At 36.7% G+C, this 27,012-nt stretch overlaps 1 protein-coding gene across 1 annotated transcript in view; it reads right to left on the bottom strand.

Moving 5' to 3' along the window:
- lrriq1 (leucine-rich repeats and IQ motif containing 1) overlaps positions 1–27,012 on the bottom strand; it is a 140,400-nt gene that overhangs the window by 27,004 nt on the left and 86,384 nt on the right. The window lies entirely within an intron of this gene.

The raw sequence follows: 27,012 nt of genomic DNA, 5'->3' as shown, positions 1-27,012 counted from the left end.
TTTTTTAAAATACTATCAAGTTTTATAATGTATATTGAGTAAATTAAAAAAAAATTATTGAACGGCATCTTTTTATTCCTTCAAAGTAGATGAAATGTATAATTTATTAAAGAAATCAAATCATTTACATACAGATTAAAATTTGTATTACATTGATAATTTTTATTGAAAAATTCAATATTGCAACACAAATGTTACCTTAAATGACACATCTTTTATACCTCTACATAGCAAAACTGCTGTGAAACTGTAACCATTCACCTGTATTTTGATTTGAGCTACATTTCTAAAAAGATTGCACTTTTCACTACTTTTTACAACCATATTTTCACTAAATCTGCCCATTTTGATGCATAAATCTTACCCTTTTAAAATGTGTGTAAATTATAACCAACACATAGACAGGTGAAAACCTGACCAATAATTACCAAAAAGTGAATTCACATTCCAGTGGCCACTGAATGGTTATTCGGATTACTATCAAATGATCACTATCTTATTATCAGAACATTTAAACACTGTAAATTTTCAAACTTTGCTTAATAACAGAGAATAAGTACATTACTTTACACCCAATTTTAAGTAGTCTTTTCACAAAACATTTCTTTGCAAGAAGCGTTAAAGCCATTTTTTCTTTTAGTTTACTTTAAGCTCCAGAAGCCCCTTTGAGCAAAACAAATTTGTCCTTTTATATGGTTGCTCAAACATAATTAACTCAACCTCCATGTGAACATTTAATATGCCTCTTGCCTGTTTTACTGTCTAAATAATGTCTAAATTCTAGAATTACATAACGCTGTTCAGCACATTTAATTTCTTTACCACTTCTTTAATGTATTCTATTCTCCTGATGAAACTATTTTTCAGCTATTTCTATTCAATCTTTAACTTCACCTCCAGATCTTTAAAAGTCAAAATGTGTAAACATTATTAGTAGACGTTCTTTGTTTCTTTATGTCTATTGTGAAGTCTCATTCATTTCTTCCATTATCTTTTATTCCCAAAATATGCCTGAAAGTTTGATGGGCTATGCATGAGTAAATGTGAGTGTGGGTGTTTGAATGAGACAGTCTTGTGTCCCAAGCATAGCTGGTTTTGAATTACATCTAATAAGGCTGCTGAGCACTCTGGCTTCCCAAAACCCTATGTTAAAATTTATTAATACAGGAAGATGAAGAGCTTTGTAGTTGAGAAGAATATTGAATCTTAAATTAGTGCAATTACAGTAACATTAGAGCTAAATCATATTGTATAGTTAGTGAATTTAAGCAGTAGAATTCTACACAAAAAGCTGAATCAAACAAAACTTTAATAATGACAAAAAGTCTACTAAAGAAAAATGTAAAATCAATTATGCTTAGATTAAAAGAAGAATTTTTAGGAGAGTTTAGGAGGCAGTTAATATTATTATTTGTTTTTTTAACATCTGGATAAAAAGTACTGAAGATAAATGATTAGTGAAGTGGCCAATTAATTCAATTTTAAATTCATGTAGAAGTCATATTTAACTGTAAAGCAGTATAACGTCTGTGGTAATGTCTTGCTGAATGCAACCAAGTGGGATGTGTTATTTAATAAACTGTTGTTTACATTAATCAAAGGAGTAGTACCTAAGGTGATGTAAGGAAGCTTCAGTACACAAACTTGTATACAGTATATTTGACAAATAAAATGTAAAGCAGATAAGTGGAAGAGCTGAGGCTGTACAGAATGACAAATCATATTAAAAAACACATAGATAGATAGATAGATAGATAGATAGATAGATAGATAGATAGATAGATAGATAGATAGATAGATAGATAGAATACAAGATGTTTTCCACAGCAGTGGCACTTTCTGACATCTTAGGGACAGATTGAACAGGTGACAGAGGACACCACAAAGTTGGTCAGCACAGGCCTTAAGAACTCGAGGGCTGACTCTATCTGGTCCTGTTTTTCCTGTGTGTAGCTTCCTCAGGTGTCCCCTTACTTGGTTTTCAGTTATGGACAGTGCACACTGATGGTCTGAGATGGACATGTCACTAGCCATTCCAGTTAACGTGGTAGAAGCTGCTAATGTAGTAGGGATGGTGTGGGGAGACTGGTCATTGGAAGTGGGAGGGAAAATCTATTATAAAATTGGTTTAGGGTGTTAGCTTTGTCTATATTCCCTTCTAGTACCTGAGCCCTGGATTGCTTATGTCCAGTAATTATACCCAGTCCATTTAAGACATCCTTCATGTTATTCTGAGTGAGTTTGTTTTCGATTTTAGCTTTGTAAGCTTTCTTTCCTTCACTCAGCTTTTTCTTTAGAACATGCTGTACATCCTTCAGAGCCTCTTCGAATGCCCTGTTTTTTTCATTCAGTTAACCTTTTAGTTCCTTTGTAATCTAGTGTGTATTGTTTGGAAAGCAACACAAAGTCTTTGTGGATACAACTGCGTCGACATAGAAGTCATAGAAGTCTGTGACAGAGTTCCTTAATACTGCCTTAATATATAATTTCCCTGTCTGTCATTTGGAAGCAGTCATTCAAAGCCATTTCAGCATCGAGGCTACACTTTCTCACTATTTTGGTGGTACCAGGTAGCTGTCTAATAACTGGCTTATAGCTGGGAATAAAAAATAATCAAGTTGTGGTCAGATTTGCCTGAAGGAGCAAGAACATTACAGAACAAAGCATCTTTAACATTTGAATACAGCGAATCTAGCTTGTTATTACCTTGAGTGGAACATGGCACAAACTGATAGAAATTTGTCATCCAAAGTCATATGGTTGAAGTCACAACATATTCTAACTGCAGGGTCAGAGTGAATCATCATTAAAGTATTGGTGACAGAATGAATCATTTCCATTGCTAGGTCCCCATTTGTGGAGGGAGGAATATAAACATTAATAAGGATGATGTAATTTATCTTATCTTCGGCAAATGATGTGGATAAATTTCGACAGCTAGAATTTCAATGTCTAAATTACAAACTGTAGTTCTAACTAAAAAAAGCTCCCTTCTTCACCAATCCTCATTCATGTAGATGACCTGTCTTATAACACCGCACTGGATCTCTGTCTTCATGAATAAGACAAAATCTGTCCAGCATTAATAAAGTGTCAGATATATGAGGTTTAAGCCAGCTCTCCGTAAAGCACAAAATCTACTATATTTTAATGCTCTATGATGTTCTATCAGCACAGACAGTTCACCCATCTTATTAGAGAGTGACTGAATATTTCCCATTACAAAAGATGGTAGACCAGGTCTAAAATCTTTTTGATTACAAGTTATGTCATATATTCACCACCAAAAAAGTTGCTTCTCTATTTCATTTTATCTCTCATTTCTTAAATCTGATGAATATTACATGAAGGCTGCAAAGGAAACCTAAGATTTTAAAATGTCTTTAAAACCAATTAGAAGAAGGCAAAGTATCACCTAGAACTATATTAAATAACTAAAAACATTTTAGATTAGCAATGTTTTCTGTAATTATATAATTTTAAAGTTAGAGTGGATTGAAATTTTATTAAACATTTTTTGCCTAACAACATATTGTTATAAAAACATAATATCTGGTTTTGTTCAAATATATTTTATCATGATATTTTATTACAGGACCTTTACAAATCATGATCACATTTCCCAATTACAATAATGACCCTATAAATCTATAATAGTATAAAACAGAAAGCAAATTTAATGATTCCGTTTTCAATTATAAGAGTCAGTAAAATCATTTGGGTTAATCTAGCAATTTGACAATAAAAACAGTGATTGGCTTTACAAAGACAGATGCATAACCACAATCAAGTAACAATAACTCTTTCTCAGACCCAGTCTCAGTCATGCTTATTAAAGAGGCTTTTCAAAGTTATCATGCAATCTGAGGTCAGTAATTCACTTCATTCACTGCTAGTTAAAAAAGACAAGGTTTTTAGCAATTAACTCTTTAAAAGTACTGAATGTATGCACTTTAAGATGCCTTATTTGAAAAAAATAAAACAAGGGTCAGTTCTGGGTTACACTGAACACGAGGATGTTTAGGACATGCAAAAGGAAAAAAAATAAAAAACAGCAATGCACTGTCTTGCAGAAAATTGACTTTAGCAGTTTGCTGAAACTAATGATAATGGCATGCAAGAATAACAAAAATGAAAACTGCCAACCAGCACACCATAAATCCAAAATAAAACATTTCTGCTAGTATTCCAATTTAATTTACAAAACAATTTGTTTCAGGATATACATTTTATTTATGTCATTTTTTTTCTTTTTGATAAAGAAAGTTTCAGAAAAATACAAAACAATATAAAAATGAAATGCTTAAATATCCCTTAATAGCAGCTTATTAGCAAAAATTTGCAAAAGCCTATTTAACAGGAAATTGTTTATTTTTTTATTTATTTGCTTATTACAATAAAGGGAACAACAAATCATTTCATTTATAAAGCAAAAGAACCTTGTTTTTTGTAAAAATATATCATAAAAATATGAAAATTAAAATTAACATATTTTCTAGTATGGAAGTTTATTGTTCATATTAATAACTAAACTGAATGTTTCAAAATATAATATAATAGTGCTCTAACACCATTTAACTGTATGATACTTATTTTTAATTCATTTCTAAATTAAGAAATTGTGTCCAAATAAATTAAATGATTAAAGAGTTATACATTTATGAACAAAATACTCATGTGTGGTTACCCAAGTTTTCTTCATAATACTAATGGCGTTAAAATATTTACAATTTTAGCCTAAATCAGGTTTTCTAGATTTTTCTTTTGTAATTATTATATTCTACAGTTAGAGGAGGGTCATATCCTAAATGTTTACTTTAAAGTTATTTTTTAATATATAATACTGCAATATTTTATATACAGTTTATTTCTCACTTTTTCAAGATATTCTTAATTGATACTGCTTCATGAGAACAGTAGGTATAAATTGTAATTACCTTCATACTTGTTTACCAAAACCTATTTAAAGTTATTTAATTTTCTTCATCATTGAATATACTGAATAAATTTGGTGCAAATCTAAAATATTGATTCTGTGATTCTACATTTATCTTTTCCCAGCTGACAAACATTTAGCTCTAATTCATTTTCTAGATGTGTACTTTTTGGATTAGTCTGTAATTGTAGGTGATTCAAAAATGATTTCAGGGTTCAGGCATGATACCTATGAATCCCAGTCATGGTTACCCCAGTCCTGGGGGGATTTCCTGTCACATCCTAAAGGTATAAAGTTTAGGGGCACTGCCAGTTAGCATGTGTGGACCCTGTGATGGTCTGATGTCATATTCACTGTTGGTTTGTGATTTGCACCCATTTCTGATGGGATTCTGGTCCTCTGTAACCCTAATTAGACACTATATATATATATATATATATATATATATATATATATATACACTAATAAAAGGCAAAACCCTCACTGACTCACTCATCACTAATTCTCCAACTTCCCGTGTAGGTAGAAGGCTGAAATTTGGCAGGCTCATTCCTTACAGCTTACTTACAAAAGTTGGGCAGGTTTCATTTCGAAATTCTACGTGTAATGGTCATAACTGGAAGCTATTTTTCTCCATTTATTGTAATGGAGTTGAGCTCAAAGCAGTGGGGGGAGTTTCGTGTGACATCATCACGCTCCCACATAATCACGTGAACTGACTGTCAACGCAGTGCGTAGAAAACCAGGAAGAGCTCCAAAAAGCGCTGAAGAAAACATGCATTATATAATTGAGAAGGCAGCGAAACAATAAAAGCGAGCGAGTGACATATACAACCATATTCATGAGTGCTGCTACTTCGGAAACAAAGCAAGGTGTAAACCTAAAGTTTAAATTAAGTTCATAGACAGGCTGCCGCTGGCGTTTGTCATGCCCACGGTAATGCGGGATACAAGTTTAATGAGAGGACGCAGGATATAAACGAGAGTTTTGATCACTTTGTAACTAAGTTAAAATTGCACGTGAAGGGCTGTGCTTATGCAAATTCCGAGACTGTGTTTGTGGGGATTGACAGTTAAGGCGGTGGGGAGTCACGTCATCATCTCCCTCCCATTCACCTCATTTCGCTCTGAGCTGAGCTCCGCAGCTAACGCACGCAGTGTTACGGAAGCGACTTTGTGACGCTGCCACCAAATACTCACAGAAAAATCCACAAGTTAATACACACGCTGTCTCTACAGTTTCTCCACACTGAATCCTCCAGGCACTACTTACAAAAGGTTACATTGACAATCGTGTTACGTTATTTTTAAAATGTTTCCTTTTCTTAGCACAAGCACAGCTGAGAAGCTTGATGCATATGCTCCATAACGCGTTAAAAAATCACGCATTTAATCACACTTTGCAATACAAGCAAAGGGGAACTTCTGTCAATGCATGATTTCATGGTACACCGATTACATTGATCAGCGCTTCCGATTCATTTTACCCTCGCACACCCTTGGTTTGAGAAGAAGTATGAAAAAATATGAGGTTAACACAGAAAAACAGATCACCAATTGAAGCTTTATGAATAATCGATTCGCCATCAATAATTGTTTTGGTAAAGCCATACTCAGTGTATTCATTAGATGAACGGTAAAAAAGTAAGAGCGAGGGGAGGGTGACTTATTGAGGCACGCAGGCAAAACCACAATAGCATGCGGGCTCGATGTAGTGCGCATAAACTCGATCTGAATTGCGATCACATTGAAAAATATATCTTTTCAAGTTCTATTTAGTCCATATGTGTCAAACTCAAGGCCCTCGGGCCACATCCGGCCCGGTGTGTAATTATATCCGGCCTGTGAGATCATTTTATATATTATTGTTATTAATGGCCCGGGGATATGAAGCGCTGGTAACACAATAAACTACAGATCCCATAATGCAGCGCTTCAGCTGCCTTGTGAACACTTACGCGTTAATCAAGTCTAGCTTATGATGCTGCAAGTTATTGCGAAGCTAGCCCACACGATGCCAAAGAGAAAAGTTGATTCTGAAAATAGAGCCTTTAAAAACCGATGGGAGGCTGAGTATATGTTTACTGACATTGCTGGTAAACCCGTGTGTCTCATTTGTGGAGCTAATGTGGCTGTAATTACAGAATTTAATCTAAGACGGCACTATGAGACAAAACATCAGGATAACCTGAAAGACCTGAATGCAATGCAGAAGATACAGAAAGCAGAAGAGTTAAAGAAGAATCTGACACTTCAGCAGACGTTTTTACCGTGCAAAATCACAAAGTGATTTCAAGTGAAGCTGCTTTTATGGGAGACACAAATGCACCAGTGCAACTTGCCCCACTTTCCCTGTTGCCAAGTAATGTTGAACCAAGTCGGCACAACGGTGTTCCCAAATACGCACTTTGCTGATAAACTGAGCGCACTGGGAGTTCGCACGGCGCTTTGGTGGCTTTGAAGAACAAAAAAAGAATTTTGAGTTGTTTCGCAACCCATTTGCCGTCGATGTGGAAACTGCACCTGTGCAGATTCAGATGGAGGTGATTGAGCTGCAGTGTAATGGCACACTGAAGGCAAAGTACGATACTGCAGGGCCCGCACAGTTTATTCACTCCATTCCGCAGAAATGCTCCAGCTCCGTCTACATGCGGCTCGAACCTTGTGCATGTTTGGTAGCACATATCTGTGTGAGAAGCTCTTCTCAGTGATGAAGACTAACAAAACAGCACACAGGAGTCGCCTCACTGATGAGCACCTGCAGTCCATCCTGAGAATCTCCACAACACAGAACCTCACACCAAACATAAACGAACTTGTTGCCAAAAAGATGCCAGGCGTCCAGCTCTGATAAAATGACATAAGAGCAAAGACAACTGAATGATTTGATTTGTTATTGCTGAAAAAACAAATTTTATTTATATTTCCAGGTTTTGTTATGCAGCATGTTCATATTTGAATTTGTATAATTTTGACAGGATATATTTTTATGGAGAGCAAAATCTTTTGGGATATTTAAAATTTAAGTTTATTTTTATATAAAATTACATAAGAGTAAAGAAATTTGAATGTTTGTTCTTTTAACGTTTACTTTATTTCTAACTTGTATAATTTAGACAGGATATATTTTTATGGAGAGCAAAATATTATAAGTTATTTAAGGTTTGAGTTGATTTATTCGAATAATATTCCTGTCTGTTTTTAATTCATATTTATGTTCAAAAAAGTTAAGTTTTAAAAGTTTTAAAGTTTTAAAAGTTTAGTTTTAGTGTGTTCAATAAATGTTTATCCTGTTCGCCCTGACCTAAAGTGTGTTTTGGCCCCCTGTGCAATTGAGTTTGACACCCTGATTTAGTCGACACAAATATCTTTGGTTGGAATGTAAGGCGAATTTACTCTTTACATTTGTATGGTGAAGTAAAATTTATGCAATGATGCCTACATTTAACTTCCATTCCTACCAAAGATATTTCTGTCGACTAAATAAAAATTCCTTCTATTTAAAATTTAAATAGAACTTGAACAGATATGATAGTTCATAATATCCACGCAGACTTGCACGTAAGAGCGGGAGTCATCCGTTTTAACAAACAGCGTATTGCACTGATATGAAATAGCCTGCCCTTTTAATTATTTAGGAATGGATAAATAAATTAAGATTTTGTACAAATAATGTTTTTCATTTTTCTTCCTTGATGGATTCTGCCACCCCCAGCAACAACTGCTCGCACCCCAAAGAGTGTATATATATATGTGTGTGTGTGTGTGTGTGTGTATGTATATATGTAGATATGTATGTATATGTATATATATGTTTATATATGTGTGTGTGTATGTATATATATATATATATTTATATATATATATGTGGATGTATGTGTATATATGTATGTATATATGTGTGTGTGTATATATATATGTGTATATGTATATATGTATGGATATGTATATATATACTCAGCAAAAAAAGAAACGTCCTCTGACTTTCAACTGTTTTTACTTTCAGTAAACTTAATGTGTAAATATTTGTATGAACACTAAAAGAGCCAACACCATAAGACATAAACTAAAAATGTTTCACAATGTGTCCCTGAATGAAGGGAGGCTCAAAATCAAAAGTACCAGTCAGTATCTGGTGTGGCCACCAGCTGCTTGAAGTACTGCAGTGCATCTCCTCCTCATGGACTGGACAAGATTTGTCAGTTCTTGCTGTGAGATGTTACCCCACTCTTCCACCAAGGCACCTGCAAGTTTCTGGACATTTCTGGGGGGAATGGCCCTAGCCATCGATCCAAATCGATCCCGCTCCAGGGTACAGGCCTCGGTGTAACACTCATTCCTTCGACGATAAACACGAATCCGTCCATCACCCCTGGTGAGACAAAACCGTGACTCATCAGTGAAGAGCACTTTTTGCCACTTCTGTCTGGTCCAGCGAAGGTGGGTTTGTGCCCATAGGCGGGGTTGTTGCTGGTAATGTCTGGTAAGGACCTGCCTTACAACAGGCCTACAAGCCCTCAGTCCAGCCTCTCTCAGCCTATTGCGGACAGTCTGAGCACTGATGGAGGGATTGTGTGTTCCTTGTGTGACTCGGGCAGTTGTTGTGGCCATCCTGTACCTGTCACACAGGTGTGATATTCGGATGTACCGATCCTGTGCAGGTGTTGTTACACGTGGTCTTCCACTGCGAGGATGATCAGCTGTCCTTCCTGTCTCCCTGTAGCGCTGTCTTAGGCGTCTCACAGTGCGGACATGGTAATTTATTGCCCTAGCCACATCAGCAGTCCTCATACCTCCCTGCAGCATGCCTAAGGCACGTTCACGCAGATGAGCAGGGACCCTGGGCATCTTTCTTTGGGTGTTTTTCACAGTCGGTAGACAAGTCTCTTTAGTGTCCTGCGTTTTAGAACTGTGACCTTAAATGCCTACTTTCTGTAAGCTGTTAAGGTCTTAACGACCATTCCACAGGTGCATGTTAATTAACTGATTATGGTTAATTGAACATGCATGGAAAACATTGTTTAAACCCTTTACAATGAAGATCTGTAAAGTTATTTGGATTTTTAAAACATTATTGTTGAAATACACAGTCCTGAAAAAGGGACGTTTCTTTTTTGCTGAGTATATATGTTTATGTGTGTGTGTGTATATATATATATATATATATATATATATATATATATATATATATATATATATATATATATATATTTAACAGCAACACCCATCACTCACAACAGTGACAAAACAATTACATTGACAATCATGTCACATTATTTTCAAAATGTTTCCTTTTCTTTTTCATTACTTCTTTAACACACTACTTCTCCACTGCGAATATATATATATATACCCCGATCTACATACTGTCAAATAAACGAACCACACGCCGTGGTGCAACGCAAGAGGCTTCGTCTCTAGCACTTACGTCTGAGGTCCGATTCCCAAGAGTGGGTGCAGTGAGTGTGTACGCCTGATGAGCCCAGAATTAGGGCGAAACACGTGTCACATACTCTTTGCATTATTTGATAGTAAACCTATTTTAAAATATATTGTGTGTGTGTAAATATATATATATATATATATATATATATATATATATATATATATATATATATATATATATATATATATATATATATATATACTGTGACAGATAGGGGGCACTATCGCTCCCTTGAACCCCTGTCCACGACTCCAGACACCAGGTAAAAGTCCAAACTATGACTTTATTTAAATGCCAAAGTGCACAAAGCACCCTCTCCACCACTATACTCATACAATAACAATAATTCAAACAATCCTCCAACTCCCAGACACGTTGCCACCGTTCCACCCAGCTCAGCTCCCCGTCTGGGAGCTCCCATAGTCCTTTTATATTCCCTGACCCGGAAGTGTTCCAATCCCCAGTTCATGTGACTCTCAATCCCTTCCGGGTCAGGTAAAAGTCCTTTCTTTTCACCCCGGAAGCCCGTCGCTCTTCCTTTGACGAACTTCCGGGTTAAAAGGCACAAAGAGGTCTTCGGTCCTCCCTGCAGCTCCCTCTTGCGGCCCCTGTGGTATCCAGCAGAGTCTTGTATAAAAACTACATGTCCCATTACTCCCTGCTGGTCTTCGGGGCACCTCCATACTGCAGGGAGGGCTCCATCTGGCGGCCTGGGGGTATTGGCCGGGATGACAAGCCGGCCACATCTCACAATACACACACACACACACACACACACACACACATATATATCAGCGCTGGCCGATTCATTTTACACTCGCACCCCCTGTGATGGACGATCACGATTTCACACCCCCTTGGTTTGAGAAGAAGTATGAAAAAATATGAGGTTAACGCAGAAAAACAGATCACCAATTGAAGCTTTATGAATAATGGATACTTTATTCGCCATCAATAATTGTTTTGGTAAAGCCATACTCAGTGTAATCCTCCATCCATTTCCTAATTTTTTCGCGACTAGCCATGATTAAATGAACGGTAAAAAAGTAATAGCGAAGCGATGGTGACTTATTGAGGCAGGCAGGTGAGAGCACAATAGCACGTGGGCTTGATGTAGTGCACGTCAAGTCGATCTAAAATGCGCGATCAGATTCGAAAAAATATATCTTTTCAAGTTCTATTTGGATATAAGTAGGTTCTATTTAGTCGACAGAAATATCTTTGGTAGGAATTAAGTTGAATTTAGTCTTTAAATTTCTATGGTGAAGACAAATTTATGCAGTGATGACTAAATTTAATTTACATTCCTTACATTCCATACAGCCCTTCAACCCAACACCGGTAATGTCTTGCTCGCTCTTTCTCTCTCTCTCTCTTTACTGCTTCCCGCTGCAACCTCCGTTTCCTTCTCTTTCTCTGATCTTTTTCTCCCAACCGACTCGCGCTTCTTTTAAACAGCGAGGGGCCATAGCAGCTGCAGTACATTAGCCACGGGAACAATCATGGATGTGATTGATGTGGGCAGTCCCTCACCTGTGCACTCGGTGAGAAACGCCCACACCGCAGATCGCCCCATGGCTTGCTATGGCCCAACGCCTCCTCGCGGCGATTATTTATTAAAAAAAAATGGCCTTTACTGAGAGCGCTGTGAACCCGCTATACCACACACACTTCCGGGTTATAGGGCACATGTGACTCTCTGGGCCTCCCTGCAGCGTCCTCTGTTGGACCCTGGGGTATCCAGCAGGTTTGTAGGGGAAAACTCCATAATCCATGATTCCCTGCTGGTATCTGGGGCACCTCCATGCTGCAGGAAGAGCTCCATCTGGTGGCCAAAGATATATATAAACTACTGTACTGCCTTAAAATTTTTATTAAGAAGAAAAGTAAACCTTTTTAAACTGAGGGAAAATGTACTAATAATTATTTGTTAAGGATCACTTTGCATACCACGTTGTCTGTTTGGCCCTCTGGTTGTAATATGACCAAGCCGTGCGCTGAGCTTACTTTTGAGCATGCAACGTACAGTTGGCCATGTGAAAAGAAATCTTGCCTCAAATCTCACAGCTTGGATTGCTGCTGTCATAATCGGTTTGAGTTTCATGGTTTGTTTCAATTATGTTAGTATTTGCAGGACTTGTTGTGTTGAAGTGACATTCGGCATCTGTCAAGCATTGTAAGCATACAACCGGTTTCATTGATAACTTCGCATCCAGATTTTGAGAGTTTAAACATTCATAAACATCAAAATGTCCACTACTAAAATCGTCACCTGTGAATCTAAGATGTTTAAGAGGCATTAGCTGTTGTCCAAAGGTGTAAAATATTTGGCCATTTCTGTACACTTGAAAGTAACAACCGAACAATTTAGTGACAGCCATCAACGCACATGCAGAACCATAGGTGAAGGGCTTAAGCATTTCATTCTTATAGTGCTCCTGCGTAGTATAATTATCTCCTGTACCGTCATCAGTCCACACCTTGAACCTGTCCCAGTCATTCAATACATAAGACACAATGTTCCTCTGGATATCAAGAGTGAGCCTGATATGGCCGTGCAATATGTAACACAGAGAATGGAAGAGGCAGGTGCCATCTCCGGGCATGGAAACCACTCGGTAAGTGACAGTTCTTTGATCGATGGTGATCACCTCGATAGACATGTTAATGGAGGTACGGTTGGAACGATAAAGGAAATGGGTACCTAAACAATGTAAAGTAAGTCTAAAATACCTACATAATAACTATAATCATAATAAACGAACAATAAAACAGCAGAAACGCTGTGGATTAAATAAAAAGGCTGCAGTTACCAGCAGGGAGATGTGAATCCCGTGGCAAAGCAAGGAAGGGAATGAAGAGACTGGAGCGACGGACGGCCTTATATAGGCAGGGAGCCAACAACGTGGGAGGCATTGGGATGGGGTCTCAACGTCGCCTCACACGGTTACCGAGCTGCAGGCTAAGGACGTATATATGTACATACGTAGGATTCAGTTAGCGTTGGGAACCCGCGTACCATATTTCTTGAAGATGGGCGTCATACCACCAAAATAAGTACTACATTGGTTTCAGTTAGCGCAGGGAAGCCGCCTACCAAATTTCGTGAAGATGGGGCCATAAATAAGAAAGTTCAACATGGCGGATGCTGTCGACCGTTACGCATAGAATTTCGAAATGAAACTTGCTTAACTTTTGTAAGTAAGCTGTAAGGAATGCGTCTGCCAAATTTCAGCTTTCTACCTACACAGGAAGTTGGAGAATTAGTGATGAGTGAGTCTGACGTTGGAAAGTTCAATATGGCAGCCAACAGTGGCGTCATACCACCGAAATAAGTACGTATATCGGTTTCAGTTAGCGCAGCGAAGCCGCCTACCAAATTTCGTGACGATGGGGCCATAAATAAGAAAGTTCAACATGGCGGACATTGTCCACAGTTATGACCGTTACGCGTAGAATTTCAAAATGAAACGTACTTAACTTTTGTAAGTAAGATGTAAGGAATGAGCCTGCCAAATTTCAGCCTTCTACCTACACGGGAAGTTGGAGAATTAGTGATGAGTGTGTGAATGAGTGAGTGAGTGAGTGAGTCAGTCAGTGAGGGCTTTGCCTTTTATATATATATATATATATATATATATATATATATATATATATATATATATACACACACACACATACTCTATATATACATCCATACATTTCCTAACCAGCTCATTAATTCTGAGAACTTCAGAGACCTAGATTGACAAATTATGTTGCATGCCTGCTTATACGTGATTAACTTGAAAGATTGCTAATGCCCACAGGGGTACATTTATGTACAGATATTCATCACAAAGAAAGAGGTGAAAAACTCATTTATTTATTCTATACAAAGTTCTTAGAATTCATCAGAAAAGACAAACGTCAGTCATTTTGCTTTATATATCTGACTAAAGATCTTTTTTTACATATGCACCACGGTTCACTTTTAAACTAAAACAGTCTAGCACTTTAATTGTATTCTTGTTTTGTAAAAACTTCCTATTAGTTTACCAAAGAAAATAAGTTCAGCTGCAATAAACAGGTTGTATAATGTTATTAAAGGCTACACTGCCACTATTTTGATTTACAGAGTGATTACATTCCTGGACTGTGTCATAAAATATAAAAACAACTACATTAAAAAAAATGGAACATAAAGATGAAGCACTTAATAGAGTCAATTAATTAGAGAGAAAGGTATTTGCATCCTTTATTTTAATCATTCCAAATAAAAAGTTTACAAAACAAAGAAGAATGTGGCTTTGAAAATTCATGCATCATCTGATATACACAACAACTGGGAACTGAAAACTATCTAGATGGTCACCTTGCCTCAAGCCATATGTGATATGATTCCCTGTATTCCCTCATTTATTTAATTATTTATTTTTTAAGAGAGTTTTATCTTTTTCATAGAGCAAAGTGGCTTCATCTTGCCAGCCTTGGATAGATTAGGAAATAAATGAGTTACTTTTCATTTAAAGCAATGAGGAAACTTCTGAGCCAGTCTACCACTAGACATACCCATGTCTGGTGAGCTTCACTGATGCTTCAGTTACATTAAATGCATGGTGTCCTTCTTTGTTATTAGGGTATATTGTTTCAATTTACTGTAAATGTTTTAATTCCATAGAGGACTAGATCTATAGTCTTCTTCTTTTGGCTGGTCCCATTAGGGGTTGCCATGGCGTATCATCTTGTTCCATATCGTCCTGTCCTCTAAGTTTTGCTCTGTCACACCTCTCACCTACATGTCTTCTCTCACCACATCCATTCTTATAGGCCTTCCTCTTTTCTTCTTGCCTGGCAGTTTTATTCTTAGCATCCTTTTCCCAATATATTCAGCATCTCCGTTCTGCACATGTCCAAACCAATGCAATCTCACCTCTCTGACTTTGTCTCCCAACCGTCCAACCTGAGTTGACCCTCTAATTAACTCATGTCTAATCCTGTCCATCCTTGTTACACCCAATTCAAATCTTAGCATCTTTAACTCTGCTACCTCCAGCTCTGTCTCCTGCTTTCTGGTCAGTGCCACCATCTCTAACCCATATAACAAAGCTGGTCTCACTACCTTCCCTTTCATTCTTGCTGATAACCGTCTGTCAAAAACTATTCCTGACACTCTTCTCCACCCATTCCACCCTGACTGCACTCTCTTTTTCACCTCTCTTCCACAATCCCCGTTAGTCTGTATTTAAACTTATCCACTTTCGCCAACTCTATTCCCTGCATCCTCACCATTCCACTGACCTTCCTCTCATTCACACACATGTATTCTGTCTTGTTCCTACTGACCTTCAATCCTCTCCTCTCTAGAGCATAACTCCACTTCTCCAGGGTCTCATCCACCTGCTCCCTACTCTCGCTAAAGATCACAATCTCATCAGCAAACATCAAAGTCCAAAGGGACTCCTGTCTAATCTCATCTGTCAACCTGTCCATTACCATTGCAAATAAGAAAAGGTTGATGTAATCCCACCTCCACTTTGAATGAATCCGTCACTCCTACCGCAGACCTCACCACTGTCACACTTCCCTCGTACATATCCTGTATAACTCTGACTTATTTCTCTGCCACTCTCAACTTCCTTTAACAATACCCCAACTCCTCTTGAGGCACCATGTCATATGCTTTCTCCATGTCCACAAAGACACAATGCAGCTTCTTCAGGCCTTCTCTATATTTCTCCATCAACACCCTCAGAGCAAACATTGCATGTGTGGTGCTCTTTCTTGGCATGAAACCATACTGCTGCTCACTAATCATCATTTCCCTTCTTAACCTAGCTTCCACTACTCTTTCCCATAACTTCATGCCGTGGCTCATCAATTTTCATTCCCTGTAGTTACTACAGCTCTGCACATCCCCCTTATTTTTTAAAAATCGGCACCAGTACACTTCTTCTCTACTCCTCAGGCATTCTCTCACTTTCCATGATTCATTAAACAATCTGGTTAAAATCTCCACTGCCATGTATTCTAAACACCTCCATGCTTCCACAGATATGTCATCTGGACCAACGGCCTTTCCATTCATCATCCTCTCCATAGCAGTCCTTACTTCCTCCTTGCTAATCCGTTGCACTTCCTGATTCACATCTAACCTGCTGCACATCTTTCCCAGTTCTGTCCCTCTGTCTAGCCAATCAGTACAAGTCCTCTTCTCCCTCCTTAGTGTCCAGTCACTCATACAACTCATCATACACGTTTTCTTTAGCCTTCACCACCTCTCTCTTTACCTTGCGCCTTATCTCCTTGTACTTTTATCTACCTTCTGCATCTCTCTGACTGTCCCACTTCTTCTTCACCATCCTCTTCCACTGTATACTCTCCTGTACTTCCCCATTTCACCACCAGGATTCATTTTCCTCATTCCTCTGTCCAGATGTCACAACAAGTACCCTTCTAGCTGTCATCCTTACTTCTTCTGCTGTAGTTGCCCAGCTGTCTGGTAACTCTTCACTGCCACCCAGTGCCTGTCTCACCTCCTCCCTAAACTCAACCTTGCAGTCATCCTTTATCAACTTAAACCATTTGATCCTTGGCTCTGCCCTCACTCTCCTCCTCTTGTTGATCTCCAATGTCATCCTACAGACAATCATCCTATGCTGTCTAACTACACTTTCCCCGCCACCACTTTTCAGTCTTTAATCTCCTTCAGGACTAGATCCATAGTAAAGGATCTTAAATCAAAAATAACATTGGATTTGTAATCAACAATATAATAATAAATTTGTCATCTGTAACCTTTTTTTGTAGAGAACAAACCATTGGTAGAGAATTAAATATCAAAAATATGATCATATTCATGATCAGCAACCTTGAAACAGAATAAAATGACACTTGACATGCTATATTACCAATCCCCATTTTAATGTTTTTTGAAAAGAAGTAACTATGACTCCATTAGTGGGCGAACCCCTGGGGTTGGTTAATGTGGCATGCACAAATTCAATTCCTTCTAACCATTATTGCTGAAGGTAATTACTGGTCTATTTTAAATCATTAGGATATAATTTCCTGCACATAATATGGTCCCAAATGGCCTAAAATTTGCGTTTTTTGGGTCTAGAGGGCCAGAAATCATTGGAACCCCAAAAAGCTTCATATATTGCATAACCAGACATCAAGATGCATTGAAAGGCATATCATATGTGGGGGGTTTCTTGTGCTGGAGCATCAGGTTGTGCTGCACAAAAAAAACTGAAGTGATTTCAAAGCGTTCATAACTAATTCTTATAAACACAAAAGGAATTTCCTCTGTATGTAGGGAGATAATCCTGCCAAAGTGCTTACTGCCTTGTGCCAAATGATTGCTGGGATAGGCTCCAGATGCCCTATGACCCTGCCCTGGATAAGTTGATTAAGAATATGGATGGATAGATTTTATTTTAAGGGCTATATGATTGAAAGTAATTGAAAAGTTTTAAATCAGTTTTGCTTGCTTTGAAAATTCACTAAAAAAAAGTTACATACATTCTTTCATCGAAATGCACAATAATATAACTTTTTTTTTTTACATTTTTAATTAGAACTTAAGAATACAGAATTGGAAATCAGAATTTTTAAAATACTTCTGATTTCATACTTTGTAACATATGCAAGTTTTATGGTACAACAACGGACAGTGAATTCTAAATCTGTGACAATGTCAATAAAAAGAAATACTTTTACCTATTTGTGATACACCACTAAGAGTTACCTAAGCTGGCGATGGTCAAAGCCTGCCACAAAACAGAAGCATGATCCAGCTCGGCCCTAAATGACAGCATTTTCTCTGGCACTATCAATGCATATCTACTGCCATTCCCAGAGGACAAGCACCACCATAAGGCCCAGAGGACTGTAACAAATGTAGGTGTCCAAAATATTTATCTAGGACCACCAAAGAAAGGTGCAAGCTTATCAAGAGGCTAGAACACCTCTTGGCTTGCACTGGACATCATATGATTTTAAATCCAAAAAGATGGCACCATGTTACCCTTTAAAAATGAGGTTTTAGGAAGACTGGTAGGGCATAGTCATCACCTGTCTGAATGAAAAGCTTGGGACTGTTTTTCTATTTTAAAGTAGAGAAACCAGGTCCTTTAAGAGCTTCAGGGGGGACAGGTAGTCTATGTGACATCCCCAAAGTCAAAAAGGGTATCCTCTTGTAGGGAATTTAAAGCCATATCACAGAAGAGGTAGCTGTGAAGTGGTTGAGTGGAGAGTTTGGTACAAAGACTCCTGGTGGTTGGTAAAAAAAAAGATTAGGATTAAAGAAGAAGGTATATACAAGGTCATTTTACAAAGTATTTTGTGTGGTTCTTGACATCTCAATCTGACAGAATGGTTTAGATTGTCCAAAAACACAGCAGTTAAGTTATTTCCAGTTTTAATGTTCCTTTACATTTTATATCCTCACCTCAGGGACGCTTTCCTGTGTGTTTTGTCCACTGAATACACCTATGTTTACACAAAGTTGAGACAATGGCAATGTTCTAGGTGTGAAGAAGTGTAATAAGTGTATCCTTTACACTTATTATTTCTTTGTATGCACATCACTAAATTAAAATAAGTAGGTTCCAAAAATAGATGGATGAATTGATTTATTTATTACACACAAAATAAGGAAATCATGCAGCCATTAAAACTATACATATACAGGAAACTGTTAGTTACAGAGTTATAATAAACACTAGTTCTGCTACCCATCTAAGAGAGGTTGAAATCTAAGTAATCAACACAGATCTCAGCATTAACATTTTCAGTGCACCATGTAATGCATATGTCGCTGTTAAATGCCGTTTGGTATAGGATTCATAAAAGCAATGTTAATGTATGTGATGCACCATCTACTGGAATGAATAATGCAACACATTTTATTCCTAAACATGTTTGCAATGCTCCTTCTTTTGGAATGACAGAGACACAGTAACCAGATGGACACACATACAGACACATAGACACATTTTTCTTAAGGTGGATAGACTCACAAACAAAGCATCATTAGATACATATGTGCAACATGTCCATTACAAGAAATTCAAGAAACTAAAACCTTCAACATTTTTTAAAATGCAATATAATTATGGTGCAGGGAATCCTTATCATCAGCTTAGCTATACCATATGAAGTAGATCTAATTAACCATATTTAAAAAAAAAGTTGAGCTGTGTTAAAGTTAACTCTGTCCTGCTCTCCATATGTAGGGTCGAGACCTTACTTAAAGAAAGGAAACAACTACCTGGTCATTCAGCGGTCACATGAGGAAGCTTCTTAATAAATATTGCCATCATTTGGCTTCACTAATAAAAATAAAGAATCATTCAATTTGAAATAGTGTATCAGGTATAGTATATCAGATAAACAAGTGAACTTATTTTGGTTTGTGCACACTAAATTTTCCTTTAAAAATCATGCATTTGAAGGAGTTGTATGACTGAGCATACCTAATTTCCAGGGTATCTGCGTGGGTGTTTCTATATGTTGAAGCATTATACTTTGTATTTTCATGGCAGGCAAATAGAAATACCTTATTTCATAAAGCGTGAAGGAGACTAAATACAACAGCTGATAGACAGGAGGTTGTAAAATTAGGTACAGATTTCAGGTTTAGTTCAGATTTGGTTTATAATCAAAGATAGGCCCTTTAAACTGTAACTGAAGCCTGGATGCGTGCACAGGAACAGCTCCTGCAGCCTTTTACAGCTTTCTTTGAGAGACAATGTTGTGAACTGGCTTTGCACTCTGCCAGCAGAGCAGCTCTGACCCATGGAACGCACTCCTTCAGATCAACACTGCCTCAGGCCTCACTGCTTTCCTCAGCAAGTCTTACATTTCAGGCATCAAGTAGAACCTCTTCTGGAGATGATTAACCCAAACCCATGACAGATTTTTTCCAAGATATCTAACTCTGTGTGTTTATTTTATCCTGGCTCTTTTGTGGATGTACTGGACATGAGTAACCTACTTGAAATGGCTATCAGTTTACATGTGCAGGGACTGTTAAGGAGCCATGAAAGTCCTCAATATGAGAAAATATTTCCTTTTACTGATCTCTATTGTTAAGTAAGGTCTACTCTGGCAAATAAGAAGTCAACGTCCCCCTTGGAGTCAGACAGAAAATTAAATCTTTTTTTAATTTGAAACTTAAACATTTCATCAGTTGCCATTCTTTTTTGTTTTAAGTTTGATATTACAGTCACTTATGTATGTAACAATACTAAGTAAATTTGTTCTATATATGTTTACTGTTATGCTCTTATTCCACTTTTTAAATATGAACTGGCAACATCTCATTGAATGTTACATTGTTTAAACTATGTTTTTAATAAGCATTTTATTTAAAAAAAAATCCAGATTTGAATATAAGATAGATAAAACAATTAGATATATATCATGAATGCTTGATAAAAGGTGCACATATATATTGGGAATTTAAAAGATTATTTACAGGTTGAAAGTTTAATATGTTTAATTCAAGGCATTAAAATATCAACATAACTTCAAAATTATTTTCTTATGGTTAAGTTTTACAGTTAGTCTGGTCACAGCCACAAAAGATTCTGAATAAAAAAACGAAAGTGAAAAACTAAAGCATCCATTATGACCTAGTTAGGATGGTAAATCTATTATAGAAATTATTAACAACTACCTAATTATTAATTTTAAGCCTAAAAAAGTAATCATATTCAATCAATTGACTGAAATATAACTAAGATTATATTCTAGTCCACATGCACTCTTGTACACATACTTAACATCTTGCTCATGATTAAAAGTTAAAATATTTTGAATATGCCTCTTTTGCTAAAAGGTATTGCCTTCAAAATAAAATCATGTTGACACTAGTCAAATTTTTTTTAATTTTTGAGATTTTTATCTTTTCACTTTTACTCTGCTTTGTTATGATTTCTTTTCTCTCAGTGAGTTTGTTTGGTGTTAGCCTCAGTTGTTCTAGCTGCATCATCATAAAACTGGTGATATTATTAGCTCACCATGTACAGTACAAAAATATTTTCTCCTTTCTGCAGTCTTTTCTACCACAAGATAAGACAGGTTAAATCACCAGTAATGAAATGTCTTCCACCTTGGAGAACCTCACATCAGATTTATTATGTAACACTAAAACACCTAAGAGGAGAAGATCAACATAAGCAATATATAAGCAATTGTTCTTTTCTTATGGTCTTTCTGCTCCTTTCAATAATCTACACTCACAGCATAAATGGCCTTTTCATTTTTAACTACTTTATTCTGGAAAAATGACTTAAAATCGGGTAGGAGAGTAGCCAAGGAGAGGTTAATCTAAACTGCATAATCTGTAGTGAAGTGTAGTTCAATTGTTTATTTGCTGCTGACAGTACAGTCTATGAGAAGAGAGAAAAAGTCATAGAATGTCAATATTATCTTAACAAAATCATTGCTGTTGTATTACAAATGTCACCAGCTGACACTTTGGCTAGTTTATTCATTATTTTATCAATATATTGGAACCTATGATAATGTACAGTGGAACCTTGGATTGCGAGCATAATTTGTTCTGGAAACATGCTTATAATCCAAAGCACTTGTATATCAAAGTGAATTTCCCCAAGAAATAATGGAAACTCAGATGATTCATTCCACAACCCAAAACATTTCATATAAAAATGATTAATACAAAATATAAAGTAAAAATACATAAAACAAATTAACCTTCACTTTACCTTTGAAAAGAATGATGGCTGGTGTGAGGGAGACGAGAGAGAGGAGGGTTATTGTGTAGGACGACTTTACCTCTAACTAATGGAATCCCTGCTATCTGTTGGCTCACTGGAATCTCCTTTTTTATTGCGACTTTAACAAGAAATCTATCCAATGACAGTTGCTTTTGCCTGAAGAGTCACTACACTGGACACAAAATAAAAAATGGTTTACACACTGTAAGGTTTCTAAACTCTTTGGGATTCCACCCAATGGGATGACACGTGGAAGAGTGTCCCGAAGCAACCGCAGACTCCCAGAGCTGTAGCAGTTCGCCATAAAAGCGAATCCGAAAAGATCGCGGACATGCTCTAAGCACCTGCCATTGTTGGGTGATACAAGGAACATTACTTGGCCACTAACCTGACCATGACCCTGCCTGACTGCTGTGTCTGTGTATAGGAGAGTGGCAGATCTCGCTATAATAAATAACCATGCTGTTCCTGTTTCAAGCTGAATAAAGCTGGTGTTGCTAAAGTACTGAGACTCAGCTTCGTGTTTTGGGGTGCAAGACAGGGACTCGCACATCACAATCCACCTAACTTAGTATCATCTGCAAACTTACCCAGCTTGTTCTGGGTAACACACACACATGGTCACAATGCTATAGTAAACAGTATACGCTCATACAGATGTTGACTATATGAGTGAGGCACGCCAACTGAGCCCGAGAATGGGAAACGATTACCCACAATTCCGCAGTGAAAGACAGAGAAGAACCATCTGCTCAGTTGTGATCACTTGATGCTGCTCAGCAGACAAAGCATATACACTACTCGTATTCCAAGACCTTGCTTGTTTAGCAAGTTAAAATTCATTAGAAATTTTAGCTCGTCTTGCAAAACACTCACAGACCAAGTTACTCGCAATTTACTGTAATCCCATTGTTGTAGTAAGGCTGGTGTTTATAACAATCAACTCTAATGGAGGATACTAAGAACTCTTCATTTAAAAATTCCATGTGTAACTGCATACTGTATGTATATGCACTATACAGTATGTTTATATTAGCATGGTGAGTAGGCACAGAGCTCTAGATCTTGTGCTACTTTCAAGGTTTTCATTTCATACTGCTGATTTGTTGACCATTTTTTACATTGTCTGATTTTTCCTACTAATTGATCTTCACATATCACTGTATATCAGCTGAGTAATTAAGATGTCTAGTTCATACACTGCTTGGCAGCTGTGCGTAGGTTATAATTTCTCTAGATGGCCTCAATGATGTTACAGCCCTGACACTTATCTGGGATTTGACAATACTTCTTATTAAAGTTACATTTAATTATTAGAATTGATGGAAATGGTACAAGTTGAACCTTGGATTTTCGATTATTGAGAAACCAATTTGCCCTAGAACTGACTGACCGTAGTTGATACTGCCAAGACCTTGACATTTTTAAATGTTGCTTTTCAGTGATATGACATGAAGAGTTTGTTTACAGAGATGACTGATAGATTGCAAGGGGGCAAATGAGATTGCTTGCAGTACACTCCAATCTTTAATATCTTTATTTATTTTTACATTAAAACATTAAAACAATCTAGACCAGAACAGGCCATTCATCCCAAACAAGCTTGCCAGTCCTGTCCACTTAGTTCCTCCGAAATAACATCAAGTCTTGCTTTAAAATTCCCTAAAGTTCAACTGTTTTTGTCCAAGTACACACTATTTGATAACTTATTTCAAGTGTCTATGGTTCTCTGTGTGAAGAAAAACTTCCTAATTTTTGTGCAAAATTTATCCTTAGCAAGTTTCCAACTATGTCCCTATGCTTAATGAACTAATTTTAAAATAATATCCACCACACTAATTACCTTCATAATTTTAAACACTTCAACCATATCTACTCTTTAATCTCCTTTTGCTTAAACTTTTAATCTTTACTCATTATTCATCCCCTGCAGCACTGGAATCAGCCTAATCACTCTTCTCTTGACTTTTTCTGCACTAATATGTCCTTTTTTAGCCACTAGAAAAAAACTGCACACAGTACTCAATGTGAGGTCTAACTAGTGAGTTATAAAGCTTGAGCATAACCTCCCTGGACTTGTATTCTACACATCCTACTATATTACATAACATTGTGTTAGCGTTCTTAGTGTCTTCTGAAGAGTGTCTTGACAGTTGACAGTGACAAGTCCACTATGACTCCTAAATCCTTCTCATAATGTATACTTTCAATTTTCAGACCACCAATTGTGTACTCAAACAAATCATTTTTACGTATTATGTGTAATACTTTACAGTTACATACATAAAATTGTATCTGTTCCAAGCCTGCATGCCGTGCAAGTCCCTTTGTAATGATTCAACAGATTCTAGATAATCTGCCAATCCACCTAGCTTGGTATCATCTGCAAACTTGCTATATATATATTCCTATCCAAATCATATATATATAAATTATAAATGGCAGTGGCCCTAGCAATGACCCCTGGGGAGCACAACTCTTAAAATTAGCTAATTCTGATATAATTCCTCACACCATAAACCTCTGCTTCCTTTGTCTAAGCCAGCTCTACACCCATCTACACACTACACACTGAACTCCAACTTCTTTTAGTTTGATGCTCAATCACTCATGTGGCACCTTATCAAATGCTTTATGAAAGTCAAGGTAAATATCATAAGCTCTACTTTGATCATATCCTTTTGTTGCTTCCTAATAGAATTCCAGCACATCAGTAAAACACGACCTCCCTCATCTGACACCAGGTGTTACCCAGTGTTTTCCTTAATAATTCTTTCCATTACATTTACCTGTGAAGCATGTTAATGTTACTGGCCTATTTTTGCTTGGATCTGGTCAATCATCATTTTTTTTATATAATAGGATAATATTTGCCAATTTCCATTACTTCTGAATTTCACCAGTGTGCAATGAGTTTCTAGAAATATGTGTCAAGGGTTTATACATGTACTTGCTAACCTTCATTAAGAACTTGAGGATAGATATTATCTAGTCCTGGTGATTTGTTTGATTTCAGCCTATTTAATCTAAGCAGTACTTCACCCTCTACAGTTTCCAAATTACTCAGTATCCACTTAATAATCCTTTTTAGTGTTGGGAGGATATCCACTTTCTCACATGTAAAGACCTCTAAAATGTTTAGAGTATCTGTTGTATCACTGTCTATATTTTTGAATTCCTCTTTAATATTCTGGATGCACTTCACCTACTTCTTGACTGTTCTTTTACTACTAAAATAAAGAAATAATCCCTTTGGGTTATCTTTCACCTTCTCTGTTTTATTCCACTCTAACTGCCTTTTAGCTGCCCTAATATCCTTCTTAGTTCTTCGAATTCAGATGTATGTAAGAAAGGGATGGTTAACTTGAGATAGTTGCCTATTTGCCTCCAACTATAAATGCATGTAAGGTGATTTGTGCAGATGGATCATTCTGTGCATACATTTCTTTATATGTTGATCCGTTCATTCAGAAATATTTTAACTAGCTGCATGACAATCAATTAACATACAGCATTTCACACAAGAATAAGGAATAACATATACACATGTAAGACAGCTTTACCAGAGGTTTAGCAGGGCATAACAGCAAGAGTACTAATATTGCAAGGCAGCAGACAGAATTGGAGCAAGATCAAACAAGTTAGTGGAACCTCAAAAAATTTGCCTTGGACTAACCAAAGTTAATCTGTATCTAATCTTCTTCTCTGAGGGCGTGAGCTGAATTTGCTTACTTCTGTCTTTAATTTAATATCAGAGATCAACTGTCATGCATGTACTGCTGTAAAATTAAGAGTATGCATTTTGACAACAGCCATATTCTCCATCAGAAACTAAAATGTATATGTAATTATACTATCAAAAGTTCTTGCAGAATCTTAATGAATATTACTTTCAGCTTTTGATTTAACAAAAACATAAGCATTAGAAAATAAAAGTATAGATGAATGATCTGTTAAAGGGATAGCTTGATAATATTTATAGTAGGTGAGGAACAGAAACATAACAGATTGCCAACATTCACTGGAAACAGAAAAATAATGATATGCTTTCTTCTGTTTACTGATTATACACTTAAAATCACTGAATTATTTGACATGCCTGTAAAAAGCCCTATATGATTACCAATAACTGAATATGGAAAAACTTTTAAGAAACTGTGTAAGAAACTGATACTTGTTTGAAAACTTACTGAAATAGTATTAATAACATTATGTATGTTAAAGATACCACCTAAATAGCTAAAATGATAGATTAAAAGAAACATAATGAACATAAAAGAAGTTCAGATTCTTTCCTGCTGCTTGATATAACAGAAACCAAAGATACGTAAAATTATGACATCAGAGATGTAAATACAGATAAAAATGATAAGGAACAGATTGTTACAAACTTTAGCATTCTAAAATTCACACACATGTACAGTAGACTGCAGGCATACCATTACTATACAACTGCCTCCAGGAAAAAAAGTCATGAGAACTTTGAAAAGGAAAATGAAATATAAACAGGACAATAACAACAAAAACCTGAAAAGTGAAAAAGAAAGATTTTCTCCTTTGGTACACATGACTTTTAAATCAAGAAAACAGAAATAAAATAGGTGCTTCTGAACTGTTTTGCTGTGAAAGACACTGAACAAATTATGGATTAAAACTGGAAAAATCTGTCATATCAAACCAACATCCTGGAAAGTATGCACTATCAAAGTGATTTTTTCATGGACATAAATACATACAAAAACAAACTCATCCGTTTTCTAACCCACTTGTCCAGTTCAGAGATGCTGGAAGCCTGTCTTGGCAACACTGGGTACAAGGCTGGAACAAACCCTGAATGGAGTACCAGCCCTCTGCAGAACACACATACACTCATGTCAAGCTAGTTTTGAGTTACCAGG

Source organism: Polypterus senegalus, chromosome 8 (genome assembly GCF_016835505.1).
Source record: "Polypterus senegalus isolate Bchr_013 chromosome 8, ASM1683550v1, whole genome shotgun sequence".
Classification (NCBI taxonomy): domain Eukaryota; kingdom Metazoa; phylum Chordata; class Cladistia; order Polypteriformes; family Polypteridae; genus Polypterus; species Polypterus senegalus.
Note: the sequence above shows the minus strand (reverse complement) of the source record. Positions and strands in the feature narration are given on the sequence as shown.